This window comes from Diabrotica undecimpunctata, chromosome 4 (genome assembly GCF_040954645.1).
Source record: "Diabrotica undecimpunctata isolate CICGRU chromosome 4, icDiaUnde3, whole genome shotgun sequence".
Classification (NCBI taxonomy): Eukaryota; Metazoa; Arthropoda; class Insecta; order Coleoptera; family Chrysomelidae; genus Diabrotica; species Diabrotica undecimpunctata.
The window spans coordinates 62,077,413-62,104,450 of NC_092806.1; the positions used below are offsets into that span (position 1 = coordinate 62,077,413).

General features: G+C 35.4%; 1 long non-coding RNA gene across 1 annotated transcript in view; it reads right to left on the reverse strand.

The window, feature by feature from the left end:
* Positions 1-2,322: 2,322 nt before the first annotated feature.
* The window catches only part of LOC140438253 (uncharacterized), a 33,179-nt gene continuing 8,463 nt past the window's right edge, over positions 2,323-27,038 (reverse strand). The window contains exon 4 of the long non-coding RNA XR_011950469.1: positions 2,323-2,986. This is a non-coding gene — a long non-coding RNA (uncharacterized lncRNA). The remainder of the gene's footprint in view (positions 2,987-27,038) is intronic.

Here is a 27,038-nt window from a genome sequence, read left to right on the forward strand (position 1 = left end):
GCAGATATCAAAAATAATTATTTATTCGAAAAACAGATTGTTAATTTAAGAATATATTTTCAGAAGCAGGATGAGACGTCTAACATTTAAATGGCACAATACTGTTTAAAAAAATGAGAAATGTGACCAAATCTATGGAAGAAAAAACGGTCATTTGAATGGAGAAAACTCTGCACGGCGGTATTACATCAAAATGTTAAACCTTGTTTACAATGAAAATGTCAAGCAATAAACGTTATTCCGTGAAGTGACTATAGGTAGTATTAATTCAAAACATGTAAATTTCATAGTCGACTCCAATTACAATCTTCTAGTGGCTCCATATTGCTGCACCTTTAAGGGAAGGGAGGGTATTGCCGTACAAATAACTTTAAACTATCCTTATTACATACGTATTGTTACGCTGCTTTCAAATAACTAACACCAACTATGGGGTCATGTGTGAGAAATCAATCTCTTGAAGACATATATCTACTAGACTTTCGAGTAGGACTATGTGACGAGCTTCTAAATGTCGATCTGAGCGACCTTCTGACCTCATTATTTGGTTCTTCTGTTCTAACTTGGCTGAGATCGGCTTCTGCAATTATTGTGTAAATGCAATTTCTTCTGCAATTCAAACACCATCTGTTTTGATTTTGGAATTTTTGTTCAAGATTATGCAATATGCTTAACATCTGGGATAAAATAAGTTGTTGATTATCTGCAATAGTGACCTTTTCATTTTCTCGAAATCTTATTTCTTTTAATTTTGGACTAGAACTAGAAACTAGTTCTAGTCCAAAAGATTTTCACCGCTTCATTCACCTGGGCTGAAATTAGTGTTTCATCTAGCCTTTTTTATGTTATAATCGAAGAGCATGTTGCATTTTAACATCCTGTAGTCCGTCTATGAATGCCTGTATACCAATTTGTTCCAGAAAATCTCTAGCTACCTGAGGGAATGCCAAATGCAACCATCTTTTAATATCGGCTTCACATTCTTGCAGGCTTTAGTTATGCTTTTAATATGAGTTTGGAAAACCTGCTTTAGATGATGCTGGCCATATCTTGTCTCTAAAGCTTGAACTTGAGGGTAATAACTGGGTGCATCCTATGGAATAAATTGCAAGACAGCTGCTGCGGGAAGATACTGCGAGAAAAGATAGAGCAAGCGATAAAAGGCAAAATCAGGCAGGATCAGGCAGGCTTAACGGCAGGAAGATCATGCATAGACCACATATACACACTGGAACAACTGTTGGAAAAGAAAAAAAAAATAGAGATATACATTTGGCATTTGTGGACCTGAGAAAGGCGTATGACTCTGTACCAAGGTCAGAACTATGGGAGGCAATGTACAAATTAGAGATACAGACGAAACTCATAGAAGCTACAAAAGCTCTGTATAAAGAAAATAAAGTGTCCATTAAAAGGGGAACAAGATTCATAGTAGCTTTTACCACAACAAAAGGGCTCCTGCAGGGTTATTTCACATCTCCAACCCTATTCAAAATATACTTAGAGAAAGCCTTGACTACATGGAAAAGAAAATGCGAAGGCATGGGAGTACCGGTAAGGAACGAATACCTATATACGTTAAGCTTTGCAGACGATCAAGTAGTGATTGCACAAGACCAAGACGACCTCAGCTACATGATGAAGAAACTACAAAAAGAATATACGAAGGCTGGCCTAGATATTAACCTCGCGAAAACAGAGTACCTATCTACAAGTGAAGAAGACATAGAAGATCTACAGATTGATGACAACGCAACAATCAAAGGAAAGGATAAATTCAAAAACTTGGGGTTTATAATCACGAAAAAGGCAACAACAGAGGAAGAAATTAAGGAAGGGTTAAAGAACCCTTAGGGTAGGAACACGTAGAACGCGTGTTGCCGGCGCTGGCGAGCAAGCGCTGACAAGCGCCAACAAGCGCATGTGTATATTAGCATACTTTGATATGGAGCGGTACACAAAGAACGCTTGTCTGAACTTGTCGGCGTTTGCAATAGGCGCTGACCAGCAAACAAGAATGTTCAATATATTATTTTCCAGCTTCTAGGACGCTGGTAGTCGTATTTGGGAGTGTCTGTTTTTGTGCGTTTACACAATATTTGAGGCTGTAAAAGCATTTATTAACATGAGTGACAACGATCAATTGATCAGTCTGGTATACGAAAGACCGGCTATATGGGATAAACGAGTTAAAAAATATTCCAACAGGAATTATGTGGAAAAGTGCTGGAAGGACGTGAGTGTTTAAATGAAAATTGAAGGCAAACAAATGATTTTATTATTTTATTATAAGACGGTATCTATTTAATTTTTGTTCTTACATACGGCCTGTCGGTCCTAATACATATTTTAGAAACTCTTAATTAAACAATATGATTTCTATCATGTATAACATTTAGAGCAAAATAAATAAGTCAAATAGATTCTGCACTATTACAAAAATATGTTTACACATCATAAACTAAAGGATTATTGGCAAAGTAGTGCAGTGGATATGCCTCGTCTCCAACAAACACATATGGAGCTTTCACATTCGTTCCAGGTAAGAATGAGGGTTCCGAAATGTCAAGTTCCTGCTTGTTTAATAATAGATCGTATAAATCAGATGCTTCGAAGGTCCCACCATCACTTTGTTTGCCATATTCGTCAACGTCGGCTGTTATAAACCGATAGTTCGCATCAGCAACGCCTTGTAAGACGACAGAGAAGAAATGTTTGTAATTAAAAAAAATGGATCCTGAATTACTTGGACACTAACTCGGACATGCTTTCTGTCAATGGCTTCAAGCCCATTTGGAAAATTTCAAAGACCAAAGAAATCCTTAGCAGTTTCTAAAAAAGTTGTTTAGTTGGTACTGGCATATGCAAAGGCTAAAGTTTATCCCATACAACTGTAACCACCTCTCTAACAATGTTCACTACAGTTGATGAACCCTCTCGGAAACTGAATGACAAGGCTTTGAATGATGCTCCTGTGGCTAAATACCTGAAACCAAATAATATGTACCTGTAATAATAAAATAACATAAATTCGCATAATTTAAATTAAGCTTTAGTATTCATAAATGTAGCTATATACAGACAGGAATTCGACTAACCATAATGTAGTTAGTTTCGTAACACTGAACCTTCTTGTATGTATATATTTTATTCGTTTTTTCTTTTATTACAGAAGACAAACTGCGCAAAAAGTGGAAGTATTTGCGTGATCAGTTTAGTACAGAGTTGTCGAAAATTAAACGCCCCAAATCTGGAGATGAAGGTGGAGAAAAGCACACCAGTAAGTGGCACTACTTTAAATCGTTGTACTTTCTGAAAGACATCATTAAATCACGCCCTAGCTCGGGAAATTTGACCCGAACTGAAGGTCATAGGGACCAAGAGAACTCTCAGTGCAGTGCATCTCCTGTGACAGCTCTTGATGCTACTGAGGATGAAAATGAGGATGTCGTCATTCAACATGAATAATCACTAGACACTGCCGATGACCAAGATTTATGAGATTATGCTGAAGTAGAAAATGACTTTTTCCGTTCTGACGATTCTGCAGCATCGATTACGCAAAATACTCCATCCAATACTATACATCACTACGAAAAGTTTTAAACAAACTGATGCTGATATCCAGCTTTGTACTTGTCCACGTAAAAGCAGGCAAGCGCTAAAAATAAGCGCTTTTCAGTACCAGCAATAAGCGCGCCGGTTCGCCGGAATTCTACGTGTTCTTACCCTTCAGCAGGCAGTTGCCGTTTACTGAGTAGTGAAAAGAAGAGCAGGTTCACAAACAAAAATACTAGTTTAGCTCAAAAAAAAGGAGAGTTTTTAAGAGCAGCTTATATTTCTCTTGCAGCTCCACAAACACCAGCATCTTCATAAGATCCGTTTGGAAAAAGTGTAGCACTGGATCTCGATCCATGGACATACGACAACGAATTTTTGCACAGAAAATCATTTCCGACATTTTGTTTTATGGAAAATTAGGAAGGCTTACGGACAACTGTGCCTTTCACTTACCAACTTATGTATCGCTAGTGCCTGCTTATTCAACCCCTGCTGTTCAAGACACCTATGATTACAGGCAAAATCAAATGAAATATTATGGCAATTAGTTTGCAACACGACCGATCACATCGGTTTTTCAGCTAAATTCTTTCTCAGAGCAATCCACATCAACTGCACCACACTTATTAGCAGCTAATCAGCCACAACGTGTTCCGCTCTCTCACTCTCAAGGTACATCATCAACAAGTAATACAATAATGGAAGATACTACGGTTAACCTTTCTGAGTTTGTTTTTATAAAAAATAATACTCCTAGTACTAACTCAGCACTTAAATTATTGTACTTACACAATAAAGGTTTTAAGTAGGTAAGTCTTTTAATTTACTAATAGCTAATATCTGTACTTATGAGAATAAAGCATTTACAAACATTCAAGTATTCGTCTTTTAATGATATAAATATTTCTCAACAAGTTTTAGGTATTATTTGTCCAAGAAGCTGTGGGGAGATTGCACAACTGAACTTTAAATCTTCACCACTTTGACCAGTTGCTAAGTATCGAAGCGTGGCGATTAATCGCTCTCTGCTACTTACCGATTCTCTCATGTGTGTGTTCTTTTTTTCGATTCTAGGGCCAACATACCCTAATAATGTTTTAAATACTTTATTATCCATTCGCAGAAAATTGTGTAAATCAAGAGGTTCTCTTGTTTCGAGTTCTCTAATTAAATTCATATGTGAGTACTTTCTTCGTTCTAATAACCATTGTTTTGACCACAGTCTTTTCTTTTTTCTATCATCAAATAAAACTATATATCCTCCAATTATTGCTAGTTGCATTTTATTATTCATAGCACAGTGGAAAACAGATAAACACACAACGCAGAAACCAGTAGAACTGAGAGATTTGTCCGTTAATGTGTAGCGCCAACGAATTTGTGTGTAGACACATCTGCCTGTATATAGCTAACAACGGATCTGTCCGCCGGACATATCCTCCGGACAGATACTGACGGGTCCAACGAGTTGACATGGATTCTCTTTAGAGTTCTTTCAGTTGAAATATTCAATTTACAATATTTTTTTAAAAAGAAGTTTAGTTTTTATTGGATAATTTTAAAAGCGGAATATTTGAAGAGATTAAGACACAGCACAAGTCTTCATTAAAACTATCTTGTTCGTTTCCTTCTTTCGAATTTGACCGAAAAGACTTAGAAACCGAAGCTTATTTATTTTAAAACTGTTTTGTTTTAAACCGATATTTAGTACTTACTGAACAATAAACTTTGTCCATATCCATAGATATCTCTTTGTAAGGTTTATTCCAAATAGCAATACTAGCTATTTTTGACATTTTAAAATCAAAGTTTTTAACGAATTAAACAAGCTTGGATCCTTAAGTTTACATTTTTACTTTTGAGAACAAAATGATTTGCAAAAGGATAATTCGATTGATACTCCACGTTATAAACTTTTGAAACACCGTTTTATTACGGACTTGCCTGCTACAACAATACCAAGAATAATAGGTACTATCTATACGTACTATCGATAATATTGAAGACTGAAATGTTGAAATAAAATGATCATTTGAATTTCCAGTTACTTAGTCATAGCATGATCTACGGTTAGATAAATATTATTTCAGATCCGCAATTTAAAATAAATTGACGTTTATGCATTTTATGCAATTTTTTATATAGTCTAGTTATATGGTTGAAATATTAGGCTCTAACAAGGAAAATTCCACTGCGGACAATCAATGAAAGTTTTATTGATCTAACGAGAATCATAAAAATTGGCAAAAATCGCATAACGTTTATTTATTGAATAAATTTAGAGAAACTGACTGCATTTGCGTCAAAATACAAAAATTGTATACAAAAGCTGCTCTCTTTACCTTTAAAATGCATTTTAATTTTTTTCGGTAGGACACTCTGATCAAAAGATATCGAATTTTTACCGTCGAGTTCAAAATCGCCAGTCGCTTTAAGCGTTGTTTCTGGGAGAACGGTTCATTCTACACAAAAGTGCTAATAAACATTTTTACCCAAAATTATCTCGGCTACATTTTTTATTTGATTTTTTTTCTACGGCTTACAGATTCTTCGTAAATAGATTTTTTCGTTTTCCGTCCCCTATGAGGGGGCGGAAACGTTTTTGCATCTTTTTCGGCGTCTCAAAATTGACATTCTCGGCACAATTCAGCTTGTTCGTATGATTTTTAGGGGCCAAATCTCTGTCGACTGGGCTATATACCTTACTTGGCTGTTAGGAGAAAAATGAAAAAAAATGAAAAATTAGAAGTATGATAAATTCACTATATACAGGACATCAAAAAAGTTATTTATAAGAATTATGGCACTTTTAAAATTTTCATATTATAAAATTATTTTCATATCTACAGGGTTTAATATATTATCATGTAAACAAAACATGTTTTTAATGTACACACTATATACTATTTCAAATTTAGATTAAAACGTATTTCTCACATATAAATTTTATTACAGCGTAATAAAACATGTGATTTTAAATATACGCTTTAAAAAGTTGTAAGAAAACAGTATTGCGCCAAACTACTTATTAAATTAATTAATGTTGCAATAAATGTTCAAAATATCGACATAAAACAGCAATACAGATTTTAAATTGATTGACATTTCTTAACAATCACCATCAATATTCTATATTACAGACCGTATTCTTTTTACCATATAATTTGGCTTTATTGAACGTTAATGGATAATTCTCCAACAAATATCTGTAACAACACAATACCAACACAATAGATATAGCAGACAAAATCCAATATAAAAATCTTCAAGCAATAGTACATGAGAGAAAAATATGTCAAAAGAAAAACGAATCTTGGGAAGAAATTGCTCGAGACAAAACACATATTTAGAAAGAAGGCAAAGCTCGAAATGTTGACAGCTGTTAGAAAATATATGAAAGGAAAGGGGAAGAAACATCATCCAATCCATATAACTACAAAAGTGGAAAGAACTCTTTAAAAAACTATTAACAGAGACCAAAGAACACTGCAAGTAGCTAACAGTATACAAGGCAAAATATTAATGAAAGATGTAGAAACCATTTGCAAAGAGTTAAAGTATAGCCAATCACCTTGTCCAGGAAACATACTGCCAAAACTGGTTAAATATGGACCGAAAGTATTACTTAAACGGCTGCGATATCTCTTTGTTATTTGGTGTTCTTTTCTCACTCCTCCCAGAAATCTGCAGATCAACAATTCTTCGTATTGGGTAATAAACATGACCAAACCATCTTAACACATGGTCTCTGATTTCGGTGTCAATTAGTGCCACCTCTAGACTTTTCCTAATATACTCATTCTTAATTTTATCATTTTTTGCCACTCCACTCCACTAATATGCATTCGTTGTTCCTCTTTCTTTTTAACTGTTTAGCATTCAGTTCCGCCGATCATAGCTGGTCTTATGACTGTTTTATTTTTCCTTTAGCTTCATTGAAATTTTTCATTGTAACACAACACACCACTCACTTCCTTCCACTTCATCCATTCAAACCTAATTCTACAGCATACATCTCCATCTATTTCCCCATTACTTTGTAATACCGATCCTAGGTACTTAAAACTATTACTTTTTACAATGATTTCACCATCCACAGATATCATTTTGTTTATAGTAACTCCATTTTTAAAGGAACATTCCAAATACTCTGTTTTTGTCCTACTACTGTAAAATAACTACAGTCCTAAGACTGTAATAAGTCATTTTAGATAGTTTTGAGAAAATTAATTTACAAGTATAAACACTGGTTAGTAGTTTCTAAAATATCCATAAATAAATGAATGAATAAACTGTTGAAAACAAAACTTTTGTAGGTATGTTTATTTAAATGCATTTCCTAAAATTTATCACAAAAAAATTATAATTTTTGTTTTTTTTTATAGTTACTACATTTTTCGTCCGAACAATAATACGAACTTTATAATTATATCTTAAATTTCACAAAATAGGTTACATTTATTTCTACTCAAAGTCATCTTCTTCAGATTCGCTACTACTAGAACTTTTAGAGTCTTGATGTATATCATTCTCCGTCTGTGTTTCCTAGTTTGTAAAGAAAAAAAGAAGTTAAGGTACAAACGCGGTATTGAAGGTGGATCACCTCTACAAAGTTCTAATAAACCTTTCAATTTCTTATTATATCAACAGGTAGAGGAGAAGTATAAAGTTTCGGCAACTCAGTGGAATAAGTTTGAAGTTGACTACGCCTACTTTTTTTCAGACATAGATTTCTTGGAGTTTCTATTTAAATTGAACAGTATTAGGCTCTATTGTTTTCTGGTAGCCACGACAATTCTCGCATTTTATTAATTTTTACTGGATTAAAAGTTTCGTCCATTCCCCAGTTCTGATTTTTTACCATGTCAGCAAATTTTACAAACTCTGCTTGGGGCATTTGTTTTACTGTGTAGAGTTGGCCAGTTACTTTCGCCATTTTTATTAATGTGATCCATTGACTGGGGGTATAGACAGCATCCTGTCGCTGTTTAGCTGTCTTTATTACTGCATGCATACTGTCTCCTTCTTTCTGAGTAGCCTCTTCTTCAAAAATCTGTGTGTTATGTTGAGAAATTTAGAAGCATATGCAAACATGGAGAAAATAAAACGGTTTCTATTTTGCTCCCCACAATTGTCGGAGTATAAGATAACACTTTCAACCCCTTTAGTTTTTTGTGTCCTCAGAAAGTCTTACAAGCATCTACTAATTTCCTTTGGTCCCCGTTTCGCAACCTCTTCATACCAAACTGAACAAAATCCTTTATTGTTACCTATGTCGTAGACTGTAAAATTATAGGTTGCAATTTTACTTTTATATTAAAATGTACTTACTTCTAATTGAGGGGTAACTAATACATTTTACAGATCAAAACACGCAACACATAAAGTTTTATCCTCAGTAGCTAGTTCTTTATCCACATTTTTCAATTTTCGGACTACAACTTTGTTAGCTAAGTATTGATCATATTTTTCTTGTAATTTCAATTTTATGTCATTATCAGTATCTGTATAACCCGTGCATAGTTGACACTGATCCTTTTTTTGGTTTAAATAATGCTATATTGAATTCTGAGTTGAAAATTTCACGATATTGCCGTTCACTTGCAATCTGTACTGAATTGGATCCAATATGCTCTTTGTACATTCTGTACATTTTACAAATATTTAAACCACCTTCCAAATACATTTTCTTTGGATGTTTTCTATTATAATGGGAAGGAACTAATGGAAACAATTTAATATGAGTTCTCACACTTTCCTTAACATCTTCTGCAATTTTATTGGGTCTTACAGTATGGCGTCCCCGCATATCCTTTTCTAAAGTGCCACCTTCTCCAATTTTTTCAAGACAGTTGTAATCCAGGTTTCCGATATACCCAGCGTGTTTAAAAACATCGTTTTACAAATTTTTATTCTTTTATTATCAAGCAGAAAATTATATTCTCGAGAAAAATTGCACCTTGACTCAGTTTTCTTAATTCCCTGTTTCTTTTCTCTTTGATAAACACATTTTGTGATGAAATCCCATTGTCTTCCCATTGTGATCTGCTAGTCCCCAAAAAATTTTTTTGCCTCTTTTTTTTCCGAAATTTTTTCCGTGCATCCATTTCTGCAGTTCTCGTTGCATGGTGCTTTCATGATCCTAGATGGAATTATTTTGCATGCTCTATTTTTATGTTTATTTCCTATATTAAGTTCTTTTTAGCCTTATTGTCTTTCCACTCCTATTGATTTCTTACACGCTTTCTTCCTTTCGTGTTTGTCATTGATAGTTTTCTTTTTAGTTTAGGTTTATTACTACTATGTTGTTTTTCACCTTCTGATTCAGCATTATCATCAGTAGGAACTTAATGTGGATCCTCATCAAAACAGTCGGAATTTTCGATATCATGATAGTGGAAAGGACATTGCTTCTCTACATAATTAATAATTTTATTCAACACCTCAGTTATCACGATAGAATCACTTTCTATCTTTCCTGTTGGTTTCACGGGTATTGGTGAAGACAGCTCTGTAGCAATTAGAAACAAGAGTTAAAACTATATGGCCCCTGAACTATATTTTATGATATTTCTGATAGTCATAAGAATTCAGATATAAACAATACCTACTAGGTATTAATAGCTTTTATGGTGGCAAAAGGAAATTTGAAGTTTTACCAAAGTAATAATATTATTGCTTTTGTATCTATACTTACTAGGGTCAGGTAGTTTACTAATTTTCTTAGATAACTCCAATATACGTTTAATTATATTCATATTTTAAATTTCAAACATTCTTCACACAAAGCTCAAGCAAATATTTATATAAGTGCATAACCTCAAAAAGTTATTCACGAAAATGCAAACAAGTCAATAGTAACTCAAAGAAGACACAGCACTATCTAGACATTATGCAAAGAAAACTGTAGTAAGTTAATATAAGACAAATATTGTTTAAAAAATATGATGATTATGCAGCGAAGATTGCAGTAACTCAACTTAATGCAGTTTTCGTTGAAAATGTGGTAGGTTATTTGAGATACTATAAAACTGAATTGTGTATTTTAAGTTGCCAATACAGCCGCTAGAGTTACTACAATCTTCTATGTTACAGCTACGTATAGAATAATTCAGAAGAAGGTAGTAATTCGAATTATACAAAAATTGAGTTACTACAGTTTTCGTTGCATGGGTCGCTTTTTCCTCAAGGCCTTGTCTCCACTTCTCCAGTTTTTGACGTGACAACGTCTTAAATTAGGTTGTGGCTCGGAGTCATTCATGAAAAAGTGTAAAGGCGGGTACACATTTGCGAGCAGAACTGTTCGCGAACCGTTTGTGAGCGCTATATTCGTTAAAGGCGGGTACACATATGCGAGCAGAACTGTTCGCGAACCGTTTGTGAACGCTATATTCGTTAATTTGTACGACGGGACGAACCGCTTGCGAGCTGTTCGTTCGTTGCTCGTCAGGAACCACCGCCTGTCGGTTTTTGGGACGAACACAAAGAATGTTCGCAGAACTATAAATTGTGTCTATAAATTGTTTCTGCCAAGTGTGCGATGATATCATTCTGTTAAACAAAATTGCTGAACGGGCGCGGCTTATCTAAGTAGCGAGAGAAATTAATAACAGATAATGTAAACAAAATACCGAAATGTTTAGATTAACGAAGTAAATTAATTCTCGGTTTGTTATTAGATACTTAGGGTATTGGATAGCCTGAACATAAACATATTTTCAACGAACTCTTCGCGAACAGCTCACGAGCAGTTCGCAAACAGTTCGGCTCGCATATGTTTACCCGCCTTTATGTGTACGGCAGAAAAAACCGCTTGCGTACTGTTTCATCGTGACTCGTCGCGAACCAAATTGTTGCGGTTTATTTCACGACTTCAAAGGAAGCTCGGCTTTCAGTTTGGACGGCGCTTACTAGACGCAGCGAACATTTTTATTGTCTCTTATCTTATCTAAAGTCTTATCAAATCGACATTGTGTGAATGACGTGTTCCATCCTAGAGAGACGTGAGAAAACAGTAAACTGATTATTGTACATATTTTTATTTTTGTTAAACAAGCAAATGCTGTTTTGATTTAACATTTTCGATTGTGCCTTTCGTGTGTGTGGGGGAGACTGGTGTGGGTTGTTACAAATCTCACAAATTGTTTTTTTGAGTCAGTTGAAGTTTTTGAAATTTTTAATTTATTCTAGCCTATACTAGGGAGTCTATTACACAGTATCTTTGGCTCAAAAGCTGGTTAAGTATTACAGAAATGATTGCTGGTGTTGATTGTTAGAGAAATTAACCCATAGAGTAAATAAATTAAATAGAAAGTAGTAAAAAATATATTTAATACTACAATGACAGAAAAGAATATGTGTAAGCGTTCGAAATAAAACCAATAACAAATTCTGGTAACATATTTTTAAAGAGAAAACACTAATCACAGTCAGATTTACAATTAAAGCAAATGTATAATGGGCTTTTGTTTATACAGTTTAAATGGGTAACGTGCTTACATTCTCGACATTGTACTAACCACCAATCTTCGGAGCTTGATGAATATGGACCACCGCATACCAAGCACAAAACTTCCTCATTGGAAGACTCTTTTTCGGTTGCTTTCAGGGCTGCTTTTCTCTTTTTGATGTTTTTCTTTAATTGCAAAGATTTTGTCTTTAGATTATGTTCAACCTGAAGTTTACGCTTGAAGGTGTCCCTTTTCTTCGAATTTTCTTCTTCAATCAACATCTTCTCTGGTGTATCAGTCAGAATATAGCTGTCTTTCGTCTCGTTCTTCCTTCTTTTTTGAGTTTGGTTAGATATGCTTTCGGCAGTGGCTTAATATCTTGAGGCGAAATAAATACAGCTGGATTATTAGGCTTGGCTGACGGAATAGTGTGTATTTTAGGTGACAAGGTAGTGGATGGACCCGGTTGACTTTTCAAGTGACTGTTGTCTTGAACTGTAGGTGGTTCAGGTTGATTAATTTCTATGGTTTCTTCATATAGAGGTCTATGAGTTACGGTCTATGAGTTGATGCAGTAAAATCACTATCGTTGGAAAATATCTTGATTGACAGGCCAAATACCAGTGCAGGAGAAACCAGCAAGAATATTGACAGGCATAGTGGTCAAAGGAAATGATGTTCTCATAATTGAAGACCAATCGTATAGTCATTCTTTTTTCAGCATTGTTTTTCATCCACTGATTTATTATCTAAAGGTTTAAACCTATGTGAAGTGTGCGGCAGAAATGAAAGTGGAGTAATGAAATTAGCTCTCCAAAATTCAATCAGAGAAATTGAAATATGAGACTAGTGGTTGTCTAGCAATACAAGCACTTTATTGGCTTCACTTGATTTTACGTGTTTCGTAATAACAAGAAATTCATTATCTTGCGTCCATCCAGACTTATTTCCAGTTCCTATACACTCAACTGGTCCATCTCTAATAAAGTGGTCTTGAAAACGTAACCGTGTGAAGACGAACATTGGAGGTACGGTATTCCCCACTTGCTTAGTTTTTTTTCTAGCTATAACTTTGGATAGCTTGTAAGGCTCAAAATTATATCTGTCTAATTTAGTTGACAATTTATTAAAAAAGTTTACATTTTCTTTACTAAAATTCATTGCTCGTGAAGGGCTAGTAGCTTGAGGTGTACAAAGACTTAAATTTGAATTTCGTCGCATGAATGCAATAAGCCAATCTTCACTTGCACGTTCAGTCGTGTCCAATTTTTCTGGGCAGGGCAGTCTGTTACACTTTGCAAATTGAAAAGCTAACTTGCGTAAATCTTTTGTGGTAAGTCCGAAATACAAATATACAGCAGTTTCGCAGTATTTAGCAAGCTGTAACTCCATTTCGTCATTAAATACTCTGTTGTGAGGATTGTATCCAACCAGAGATTGTGAGTTTTCAGCTAACGATTTAACATAGCGATATAAAGAATCGTGACACATACCATAATCTTTAGTCACTTTTCTAATAGATTGGTTAGTATCTATTTCCTTCCTAGCTGCTTCGTCATAAATAACTATTGGTGTTAACCCCAATAATTGGTTAAATGTGAACCAGTCTCTTAAATTGCGCAGCCAAGATATACGTCGTCTCCCCACGCTTCGTTTGCCCTGAATCTTTCCTTGGATAATTAACTGGAACAATCGGTACTTTTTCCCTCTCATCACATGACCAAAATATTCCATAGAAAATAATTAAACTCTATTAAATAATAGTATAATAGGTGTAAATTGTAACATGTTAGAAACGACACCGCAGTGTGTGTTACAATCGACACCAAGTTAACCTATAAATAAGAAAGATGATTTTTGTATATATTATGCCCTTCATAGAAAAAGTTAGCTACAGTAAACGGAGGTAAAGATGTTAAAAATCAACAATTTGTGGCGCAACTAAAATTTACTTTTATGATGATGATAGAAACAAGTGACTCTAACTTGTGCAGTAGGTTACGGCCAACTCTGAAACTACAGTCGGTGGTGTGAGGCAGATATCCGTCTATGCATATTAGTGCGTTTTGATTTATCTCAAATGATTGCGCCAATATCACTCTTGTTACAAATGACACCAGTCTCCCCTACGTCTCCAAAATGTGTACGCATTTTGACGTTGAGTTCGCGGTTTTTAGTTTAATTGGTTTAAATTTTGTACTACTTTGAAATAGTTTGTGATATAAAAAACAGTTTAAATTTAGTGTATATTTTTCGGCGTGAAGTTCTACATGATGGCACAGTGGTCCGAGAAAAAATGTATTGAACTTATTGAGTTATATCAGAACAAAACAATACTTTGGGATCCAAAAGACCGTGATCATTTCCGAAAAAACCTAAAAGATGATGCATGGCGCGAAATAGGTGAGACTATGGATAGGCTACCAGAAGATTGTATTAAATATTTTGTTGACTGAACATGAAGCTAGAAACGTGACGTAATAAATACCCTAATTACAAATTAAATGAATATGACGTGTCCCTAGAGACGTGAGAAAACAGTAAACTGATTATTGTTAAACAAGCAAAAACAGAAACATAATCAGAAACATAATCAGTACCCAAATTATAAATAAAATGAATCATTTCGCACATATGTGTGTTCGTTGTTGGTTTGTCGCTTTCCATGGATCGAGATAAGTATGCGATCAGTACGATGTAGAATATTTTTCAACTATCTGTACGCGTACGGTTCGCGAACAGTTCTGCTCGCAAATGTGTACCCGCCTTAACGCCCGCTCACGTCTGTTACGATGAGTCACCGAACGAGAGAGAGGCCCGCCGGACCGGCGAATGCCTTGCGTCTCTCTCCCACTCAAACATGATCGGTCCGCTGCGCGCGCAGCACTAGAGAATTAGGCGCGTTGAATCGGTGCGTGCTTGTGTCTCTGTCTTTCTCGAGCGTTCTTGGCGTTCAAGACACATTACAGCAGAAACACTTCCTTTCATTTCATATTTCTCCTATCATCGTCCTATCCTCAACAAAATCACTCAAATAGAAATTAGTTAAGTTTAAGTTTACATGTACAATATTTTAGTAAACAAAATATATTTCTATAGTTAAAATTTGTGCAATTCTTATTTTCATTCAATTCCTTGTTCCTATTGTGCAATTTAATAATATTCATATCAATAAATATTCTACCGAGAAAAAGACGTGGTCACGTAAAATCTTCGCCCGTAAAAACGACTTTGCAGGCAACCGATTTTTGTTCTAAATCGCTTTCGCTATTTCCCACTAACACTACATCATCAGCATACATTAAAAACCAGGAAATGTTACCCTCTAGTCCCGCTTTCATCTAATCCAACACTAATGAGTACAAATGAGGACTATGCACGGAGTCTTAGTACAATTACAATCCTACTTTCACATGAAATTTATCAGTCTCTCCCACATACCTGCTGAAACTAGTTGTTACTGTATCATATATGTCTTTTAAAATCTTTACATATTCACCGGGGACTCCTTTCTTATTGAGTGACCACCACATAATCTCTTGAGAAACTTTATCATACGCTTTCTTAAGATCAATGAATACCATATGAACGTATGTTTCTTTACTCCTGTATTTTTCCATCAACTGCCTTATAATGTTGCTTCTGCTATTTATCGGCCTTGCATAAAGTCAAAGATATGTCTAAAGGGAAGCGGGTAGAAACATATCTCTACATGAAGAGAATATAAAAAAATAATTTACATCATAATAAAATCTATCAGCACGCATAGATGCAAAGTGAAGCCCTTAAAAGAAAAAACAAAAAAAAAACACTTAGTGCGAAAGAAATGGACTTTTGGCAACGATCGCCGGGAATATCTAGATGCGAGAGATCAATAAATAAGAGAGTTTGAAAAATCATGTGATTTAAGCATATAAAAACCGATAAAATCGCAATACAACAATTAAGCTGTTACGGCCAGTAAGAAGAATTTCAGGCAACATAATAAGGCAAGTACTCATAAATATGGTAACCAAGAAGGGGGTGTAGAACAAGAAGGCCAATAGGAAGCTGGAGCCGAGAATATACAGAGAAATATTAAGTAAATAGGTATGGTATGGATGCATATTGTTTTTTACGCCATCTTCCATACGTTTTGGATTGATTACGTAAAGAATATCTCCCTTGGTAAGTTCACTACGGTAATAAAAAAATTTCATACATTCTGTTATATCCAAATCATATCTGTTATTATTTTCTTAATAAACACGTCTATGATGTTTATGGACACTACAATCTGATCAATATTGATCAATAAGCAATTTTTGTCGTAAACTAAACCCAAGACCTAAATAAGGGACAGACTCACTAGTATTCCTTAAATTTAATAGTTTTTCACACAAATATTAGCGTGTACGATCATTGTACTCTGTTTTTCACTTCACTAACTCAAAGGGCTTCTTCCTGTTGAGTCATTTAATTAGTTCCACGTCCATAAGGATGGTCTCGACATAACACTCTTAAGGAGTCGTTGTTTGTTATTTGTTACCCTCATTAACATTTCCATTTCCCAAATGGTCTCATTAAGAGTATCAATTTCCACGTCCCTATATAGGTCGCTGTTCCTGTAATACCATGGAGCGTTGGCAATACTTCTTAGCATTTTATTTTGGAAACGCTAAGTATAACATAAAATCTTAATTAGTCTTACTGGGACAACCTCACAGGTGGATGCCATACTGGTTTAATTATGTTTATGTTAGTATTTATAGGATCTTTTTGTCTTTTTGTCTTCTCGAGAGCCAGTACATTTTTTTTTATACTTAATGCTGAGCTCTTCTGTTTTCCTTTTGACATAAGTTCTCCAGCGTATGATAGCATCTCAAGTAATACCCAAATATTTTGCTGTATTGGCATATGGTATTTGAGCATTATTTATACTAATTTGGTTTGGCTAGTTTGTAAAATTGCAGCATTTAACTGGATTCGCCAGCATTTAGACCAATTGTTAATTTTGTTAACAGAAATTGCACTTTACGCGTTGCTTCTGCATGATCTTCCTCAGTCATTAATGCAGTATCCTCTGCGAATGTTGCGATTGTATTATGCACTAATTCAGGAATTTTGCTGATGTAGAATAGATATAGGACTGATTGTAATACACTACTTACCGATACTGCTGTATTCATTTCTTTCAGTTCTGAGTAAGCTTCTTTATGTTTAACCCTAAAAGATCTATCGGAAGTATATGATTCCAATATTTCTGTGTACTTTCTGTTCAAGATCTTTCTTAATTTGTATTTAAATCGCTCATGCCACACTTGAGCAAGCTTTTTAAAAGCTTGCTTTTGCTTACTTTCTTCTCTTCCAATGCTCTCTCTATTACGTCTTTTATTCTACGGACTTCATCCACAGTGGAGTGCCTTTTTTAAAACCAAGTTGGTGGGGCGGTATTATATATATTTAGTTTCTATGAGAGGTTTTAATCTTTTCAACAGTAGCTTCCCATATAGTTTTGAAATTACAGAGAATAAAGAAATCGATATGTATAATGATACACTATTTGATTGGTTTGAGCATCATTATAACCTCAGCTATTTTCCATATCGTAGGAACATACGAGTTGATGCGTTGATAATATATGTTAGTTTAACTATGGCTTTCCAAGGTAGTTGTTTTAGGATTTCTCCTGTAATTAAAACAAACCCATGAGCTTTTCTTGAAGTCGTGTTTTATCTTTGATTTCATTAGCAACTCTTTTGAAGTGATTAATTTGTTTCTTCCTGGATGATAATTCCCCACTCAAGTATATTTTCACTCTCATTGGACTGGAACCTTTGTTCTAGATGTTTAGCAAATTTATTGGCTTTCTGTAAGTTGCTTTTTGCCCAGGTTCCATCTAGATTTCTTATTGGAGGATTATGCAAAGTTGGAGTTGTTAATCTCTTAATGGCTCTGCAGAGAAAATAATCAGTTTTGCTGATTTATTTTCAACCTTTTTTAAGTTGCTGTGTTGCATCTTTAGTCTTGTTTTATCAGATGGAGCTCTCCAGCACTGCCAGATCCTTTTATTTTGTTGCAATTAAGTCCAATTTCTTTAGCTTAATTGTGACCTTTACTTCTAGGAATTCGTTCAGGTGAATTATCCCATGCAGCTTGCTGGATATTTTTAACAAAAGATTCCTTTTCTTCATCAGGTTGGTCTTTAGTTCTTAACGGGATGGACAAGTTAATTGTTTCTTCCAATTGAAGATGAAAAGTTCTACAAATACCTTCAGGTTACACTGATGATGGAATTTACATTCCGAAATGTAATGTATTTGTGATATAGCCCGTTTGGGTATTTTATTATATACCTTTTATAAAGGATTTGAAATAAAAAAAATTTGTGATACATGGTATACAGCCAGCTACAGGAACTTAGTTTCCTAGTGGATTCTCCAATTTGTCAGTCTATTGTTTAATTTAGAATTTTGATTTTGAATCACTATATCGCCCCATGTGAGTATGGGAAAGTGTTCGGAATTCATGTTCCATGCTTCCTCAACATTCATATAATTAAAAGAAATATTTTAAGTGATGAAAAAGTCAATTAGACCTAGGATTTTATTAGTATAAGTAGGTCAACATGTTGGTTTACCTGTTGAAAGTGTTTCACAATTTAACTGGTTAACTGCCTGAGTTCCTTGTCCTTAGTTGTGATTAGCCTAGATTCCCAGTGAGTGTGCTTGGCATTGAAGTTACCACCGATCATAAATCTTTTCCCTGGGCTATTCAGAAAGTCTAAAAGATAGTTATAGATCTTAAATATGTAGATCTTTTATGGATAGTTTTCTTTTTTGGGAGCCTATCTTGATGGGGAGTACACAGCTGTAACGATAAACTCAAAGGGCTTTGATTTGACATTAACATAAGTAGCATGAAACATTTCTGTTTTATAACTCAATCCTTGGTAATTTATTACATTGTCTTTGATTATAATAGCAACTACTTCATCCAGCTGTATTTTCAGGAAATAATATATGGTATACTTTATATCTTTTAAATCTAATGAAGCTTTCGTTTTTAAAATAGGCCTCAGAGATGAAATTAATGTCAATTTTTTCGATGCTGCAGTAGTTCATTTGTGTTTCATGATATTATTCAGATATTATTTGCCAGATTATCGATATTTTCCCTATATTTCTTGTAACGATAAAACAAAAGTGGTACAGTAGGCGCTACTGTAGACTAGCGCGAAGCTTTATACTATGTATTTTTTTGTATTTTTAAAATTGAATTGAAGTAATTTTATTATTTATTTCACCTCCAACTGTTTACTGTGACTGCGAACCACAAAGCACGAACCGCTATTTCGTTTCGTGGCGCTACTACCGTGACGCTCGACTCAGCATTTTACTGCAGAGAAAAAGTAATACAACTCCAGTATAGAAGCTTCTCTTCAAAATCATGTTTTACTTACGGCTGTTTTACCTTAACAATCTATTTTATAAGCCCATATTTAAAAAAATTACTATTAGACAATTATAATAATATAATCATCAAGTCAGTCATACAGAACACATTTTTTATGTTCATTTGTAAAGGTAATTAGCATAATGTGTATATAAAAATAAAAACAAAATGGCGAATTAAAAAATCAGATGGATTAAATTCACAGAATATTGGCAACATAGAAAATATAACGATTATGTAATTTATTATTGTGTAACCATAGTTATAGCTACTAGTGTTCGAATATAAGTAAACTCTAAAAAGCAAGGTCATTCAGTTTTATGCGACATTTGAATACATTAACAAGTTTTTAATAAAATTTTGTACAGGGTGTTTTATCCATCAGAGAGTGGAAGATGTACAAAATAATTGGCGTACAATGTATAATCTCATAATTACAATAATATGTATTTATTTACTTAAGGCTCAAGTACACGTGGCGAGTATAAAAGGTACTCGCCGGATTTTTGAAGATTTCGAAGACGCTGGTTCTAGCGAGGTGTATACGAGAAGTGAATAAGAGAAACGTGTGAATGAAACCGTAAATAGGACGACGCCGAAGCACTGAATCTTCTTCTTCATGTACCATGTCCTTTCAGAACGTTGGTTACCATCATAGCTATCTTAATTTCATTCACTGCCACCCTAAATAGCATGCTTGTTTCAACACCATATAAATCTCGCAAGTTCTTCAACCATGAGGTTCTTCTTCGTCCCGGACTGCGTTTCCTGCTATTTTTCCTTGCATGATATTTTGTAGCAACCTATATTTGGTACCTCCCATTACATGTCCGAAATACTCCAGCTTTCTCTGCTTGATGCTTTTCATGATCTCAGTAGTCTTGCTAAGACGTTCTAGTATTGTGGAGTTTTGAATCTTTTCCACCCAGGAAACTTTAAATTCTTCTATAGCACCACATTTCGAAAGCTTCAAGGCGATTTAGATCGATTTTATTCACAGTCCAGGACTCGACACCATAAAGTAAGACCGAGAACACGTAGCAGCGTAGTAGGCGGATCGTCAATGCCAATTTTAGGTCTCTGTTACAAAACACTGCTACAACAAGAGCTGAGCGGCGAGACGCAATTTGGTTTCAAGAAGGGACTCGGGACGCGCGAAGCATCATTCTGCTTGAATATCCTGGTACAAAACTGTATGGACCAACGAAAAGATATAGTCATCACATTCCTCGACTACGAAAAAGCTTTTGACACCGTAAAACACGATGAAATAATAAAAATGCTACACAATGCTGATATTGATGAGAAAGATATAAGAGTTATCCAGAATCTCTATTGGAATCAAAAGGCACGTGTGAGGCTGAACAAATCAACAAACACAGAGGAATTCGAAATTTTACGAGGGGTGCGACAGGGGTGTATTTTGTCTCCTATGCTGTTCACCCTCTATGTGGAGAATGTTTTTGCAGAGGCACTTGAAGGCACTGATTGTGGTATAAAGGTCAACGGGTACCCGATAAATAACATTCGTTACGCTGACGACACCGCAATAATCACAGATAACGAACATGATATGCAGTTGATACTACATAAAATAAACACCACAGGAAAAACATATGGCCTGAAGATAAATGCTGGAAAAACAAAATGCATGACAATAAGAAAGGGTGCATTTTTCAGAATACAACTGCACGTAGATAATGCTCCAATCGAGCAAGTGAAAACATTTAAATACTTGGGAATGATGGTGAATGACCAATGGGATCCTCAACAAGAAATAAAATGCCGTACCGAACAAGCAAGACAAGCTTTTCTTAAATTTAAACCGCTACTTTGTAACCGCAATCTTTCCTTCAATCTCCGTTACAGAATGGTTAAGTGCTATGTATGGTCCATATTGTTATACGGCATGGAGACATGGACGTTGAAAATATCTTCCATTAACAAGTTGGAAGCCTTCGAAATGTGGACCTTGCGAAGAATGTTCCGCATACCATGGACAGATAGGGTGAGAAACGAGGAAGTCCTAAGAAGAGCAAATACTGAGAGAGAATTGCTCAGCTTGATCAAGGCACGAAAGATTGGATACCTGGGCCACATCCTGAGAGGGGAAAAATACGCAATCCCTCAACTAATTATCCAAGGAAAGATTGAGGGCAAGAGAGGAGTAGGTCGCAAACAAATGTCGTGGCTGTGAAATATAAAGAACTGGACAGGCGTAACTAACACTGGCGAACTTTTGCATGCCGCAAAAGACAGACGTCTGACCTTAAGATAATTCGCCAACGCACTATAGGTGCACGGCACCATAAGAAGAAGAAGTTACAAAACACATTGGACATCCTTCTAAAGGTCGCTCTAGCCTGCTCTATCCTAGATCTAATTTCGCCGTGACTTTCTGCGTTACAATTTAATAGGTGTCCAAGGAAAACGATTTTATTAACTTGCTTAAGTTTGTTATTATTTACATATATAGACGGTTTTATATGCTATTGTTTACTTATTACGAGTATTTTGATTTTCCGTATGTTCAGATCCAGACCTGCCTCCCTACAACTCTTAACGACACTATCAAATAGTGTTTGCAGATCTTCTTGACTAGAAGCTAGGAGTACTGTATCGTCCGTATATCGCAAATTATTGATGACTTCACCGTTCACAAGTATTCCTTCTTATTTTTCAGAAAGTGCTTTTCTGAAAATCCTTTCGGAGTAAACGTTGAAAAGCAGGGGTGACAAGAGACATCCCTGCCGTACTCTTCTTTTAATATTAAGAGCCTGTGATTCAACACCATCTACTAAAACTGATGTTGTTTGATTCCAATATAAATTTGCAATTATTCGAACATCTCTGTCGTCCAAGCCAATGTCTTTTAGAGCTTCGATTAATATAGAGTGCTTAACACGATCGAATGCCTTTTTGAAGTCAATAAAACAACAGTATATGTCTACAGATATATCTCGACATCTTTGAGCAAGTACGTTCATTCCAAACAGTGCCTCTTTTCCAAATACTGGATGACACACAGTTTGGTTTCCGTTGCGGAAACCAAACTGTGTGTCATCCAGGTATTCCTCGCATTTATTCTAGATACGACCATGTATTACCTTCAGAAAAATTCTCAATGAGTGGTTTAATAAACTGATGGTTCTATAATCAGCACAGGTTTTTGCTGTTGTCTTCTTAGGTAGAGCTATAAACGGTGAATTAGACGAGCCATTAGGTAGTTGTCCGCTGGTATAAATGGTATTGAAAAACGAAGTTATAGCCTCTAAAACATTGGTATCATTTATAAGCTTGTATATTTCAGTACGAACTCTATCAGGACCAGTCGCTCTGCCATCTTTTGATGATTGTATAGATGTGAACTATTCCTATCGTCTTAGGTTCGTGACGTAATTTTCCCATTCTTTAAGTTTGTCCTCTACTTCAAATAATACTTAACCATGTTCATCCTGTAGCAATGCAGTTTGTTTCTTATTGAAGATACCAGCCGCTTCTTTCACTTTTTTATACATGTTAAACGTGTCGTATCTGTTTTCAAGTTCTTCAATCTCATGACACTGTTTGGCTAGATATTGACTCTTTGCTTCTAGTATTTTACGTCGAACTTCTTTTTGTATGCTGTTATAAAGTGTTTCGTTGTTTTTCGCTAGTCGCCGTTGTTCCATCAAATCCAATATGTCATCTGTCATCCAAGCCTGCTTTTTTAGCTTTGACCTGCCTTGTAAATTTCTCACACAGTTTTCTTTTACCGTTGTTACGATTTTATTTAAGCCCTCATCGACATTTTCACCAATATTTTCCCAAATTAAATTTTCGTTCAGTTGTCTTTGAACTGATTCCTTAACTTTCTCGTCTTGTAATTGGGCTGTATCAATATTTTTTCGAGACTTCTTTTTGATCACCTTTTTTAATTTTAGATGGGTTACAGCTACTATGGAATTGTGATCAGACCCAATGTCAGCACCTGGATAAGTTTTAACTGATTTCATGCAGTTTCTAAATCGATTTTTTATTAGAATGAAGTCGATTTGGTTCCTAATAATTTTGTCCTCTGATTCTGCATTTGACTTCCAGGTGTAGAGTCTTCTTGGTGGTAGTTTAAAGTGAGTATTCGATATAATGAAATCGTGTTCTTGAAAGAACTGGACAAGGCAATCTCCACGTTCGTTTCTGTTTCCCAAGCCATAATCCCCCACATTGTTCAAACAGCGTCCTTTGTCGACTTTAGCGTTAAAATCGATAGTTGCAATCGTAGTTTTGCTACTACGATTTCAACTCCATTATAGTGATTGGCGTTGGTATTTTGGGCATGGTACACTTGATATCCATCTATCTCACATACTCCTGATCCCGGCCACCGCATTTCACTTATTCAGAGGATGCTCATTTGCATTCTTTTCATTTCTTTTATGGCATTATATATTTTACCTGACTCAAACATGCTTCTGACGTTCTATGTGGCTATTTTGCAAGGATTGCGCATATTAACGACCTGAGAGGCCCTGCAGTCTTGAGATTGTCCTCTCTTGCCGGATCTTGGGTTCCGAGATCTATGATCATTAATGTTTTGACCTAAATTATTTACAGCCATGATAGTTAAAACTAGGAGTGCCAAAAGGCCTTTAATGCAGTAGTTCTCCTTTGCTTTCTGCATCCTTATCCCGTTGACTAATTTATAGCTTTATAGTTCTTCCGCCTTCGGAAGAACCCTACCACTTACTAACTCGTCCGCCCGAAACCGTTGGTCAGAAAGTGGGGGATTGCTGATACCGGCAATCATTCTGATTGCCGGTATCCGGTACACCGGATGATCAGAATCAAGATCATCACATGGTCAGGTGAGGTTGACATTTTGATAGGAAAGGCTATGTATTGCGCATCACAATTCCTTACATCCGTTGGAGCACTGAATGTGGTGCATCAAATACTTTACTGAAAGAGCTAAACAACGAAGAACATGCGGCTTGTAGAAATACTTTGTACACCTGTAAAAACAATTAAATATTTCACAACAGAATCTATGTAGGATAATATAACCATAGGATAGAGAAACCACAAATCTTCTTCAAGTCCCATCTTCTAATGAAGGTTGGAAACAAAGAAACTTTTTATGTTTAACCAGTGATGCACGTGCTATTTCAATACGTGTCTTAATTTCTTTGGTTTGGTCTACATTTGATGTTATCCATGTTCTTAAGTATTTGTTACTCTCAATTACAGTATCTTCAATAACCAATTGAATGTTTTCATCTGGGGTGTAGGGTTGTGTTGTAGAGGTAGTCCCTTTTATCGGAACGGCCACATCGAGCGTCATAGACGGGAGATGGCTCTTCATAACTGGTCCTCATAAGACACCTAACTCTCACTTATGGCTCCAAGTGCCACACCCCGGGCAACTGCATTGGTCTGCAGGCTAAACTAAGTGAGGGTAGCCAGATATGGCGAAAATTTCACCGACCGATTGCGGGTATAAGGAATCTCACACTTGCTAATCAACGGCTCTGAGCGGAAGAATTAGTAGGTGGTAGGATTTCAGTCTGGTAAAATGCACAATGTTATTGAAGAAATGAACAGGTTGAATATCGATGTACTGGGTATCAGTGAAGCCAGGTGGCCCAACTCAGGTTGTTTTTCAACAGACGAAGTCACAATATATTATTCCGGTAGCGAGAATAACCAACACAGACACGGCGTGGCAGTAATAGTTAATAAAAAATCTAATAGAGCGGTGGAATGCTATTTCCCTATCTCAGAAAGGGTAATGGTACTGAAGTTGGTGACATCTCATACCAAACTGAATTTGATACAAGTTTAAGCTCCTACGGCGAATCCCGACGAAAAAGAAGTGGAATTATTTTACCGAGATATCGAAGAGGCACTTAGAATAACCAAAACAAGAGAAATCACGATAGTCCAATGTGATCTCAATGCAAAGATTGAAAAGGGATAAAGCGGAAAGTGTATAGGAAACTATGGTCTGGGAAATCGAAACGAGAGAGGAGACTGTCTGTTACAATTATGTCAAGAGCAGAACTTGATTATTAAGAACACATTTTTCAAGTTGCCAAACAGACGACTGTATACATGGCGATCGCCCGCAGATACATCGAAGAAAGTAGTCAGGAACCAGATAGCAGTGGCGGATCCAAGGGGGGGGGGGGTCACGGGGGTCATGACCACCCCCAAAACAAAATTAAATATCAATCAAATAATCCTAAAAAATATAATTTAAAACCCATCAACCTTATAAGCAGGAAGGCAAGAGTTGAAATTATTCAAACTCATTTATTCTTTTATTCTAGGGGTAAGTGTAGAATTATACGGAATTTTAAATTGCTCTTTAAAAATCAACAATTCCTCGACTAAGACTTCCACGAATTAAAAGTTACGCGATTTTCAAATTTTGTCAATTCGTCATTTGAGTGCCAGAGAATCGTTCGATTATTATCGATGAGATAGAATTACCGCCCACACATTATTGTTCATTCAATGTACATGACATGACTTTTCGCACGAAATCAGCACATTTTTATTTTGTATTAGGTATTTCTTATCTTCAGTTTTGTCTACGAATTGGTTGTTTGTAATTTGAATATGTATTATAATTGTTGAGACTGTGTGCTACATTTTATAATTTATCTATAATAAATATCAAAGTGAATATTGTTGTTGCATTAGCTCTGTCTGATACGTTAGTGAATACAAATAAAGGAACTGGGCAGCTGCTGTCCAAGGTATTTGTGAACCTGTGAAACAGTAGTTTGTCTGAGTGATGTTTTAGGTACCATTTGATCACTTAGTCGTCTTCTTCAGTCACCAAAATTAGATTTTAAGTAGGTTACTATGGTCATAGAGGACACTAAATGTATTCTTCAAAATAAAAGATTAAATGCTGAATCTGTTTCAAAGAACGACTTTCACCGAAAGTTATGAATCTATTTAATCTTCGAGTTGTTTTACCTAAAACTGATAACACCCCAGAAGATAAAGTTGCATTAAAAAAATTGTTGACACCTTCCAGGATATTATTGGACCAACTACTTACTGCATATTCCACAGTAGAACAAGAGTTTTCACTGTGGATTCAAAAGTGGAAAAGAGTGGTGCAAAATAATGGAAAACTTCCTGATTATATTTTAGAAGTATTAGAAAACTGCGATATTCATATGTATCCAAATATCAGAATATTTCTGCAAATATTAATTACACTGCCAGTCAGTGCAGCAACAGCAGAGCGTAGTTTTTCTACGCTTAAGCGTCTAAAGACTTGGCTTAGAAATAGGAATTCTGCGGAAAGGTTAACTGATTTAGCACTCATCAATGTGCATCCTGAATATCTCTAGATATTGATGCAATCATAGAGCGATTTGTTAAATGGGATAGGCGAAAAGAATACATTTTTATAAAATTAAATTCAGATTTCTGCTTTAATCTGTGCCTTCTAAGAATTGCAAGGCAAAACAGACGTTGATAAAGACATATCATAACTAAGCAAAAATCCTTAGCGAATTGGTTTCTCGTACTCATAAAGAGTATATCGAAATAAAAGGAAAGACAAATAAAAGGAAATTTTAGATTCCCCATGTC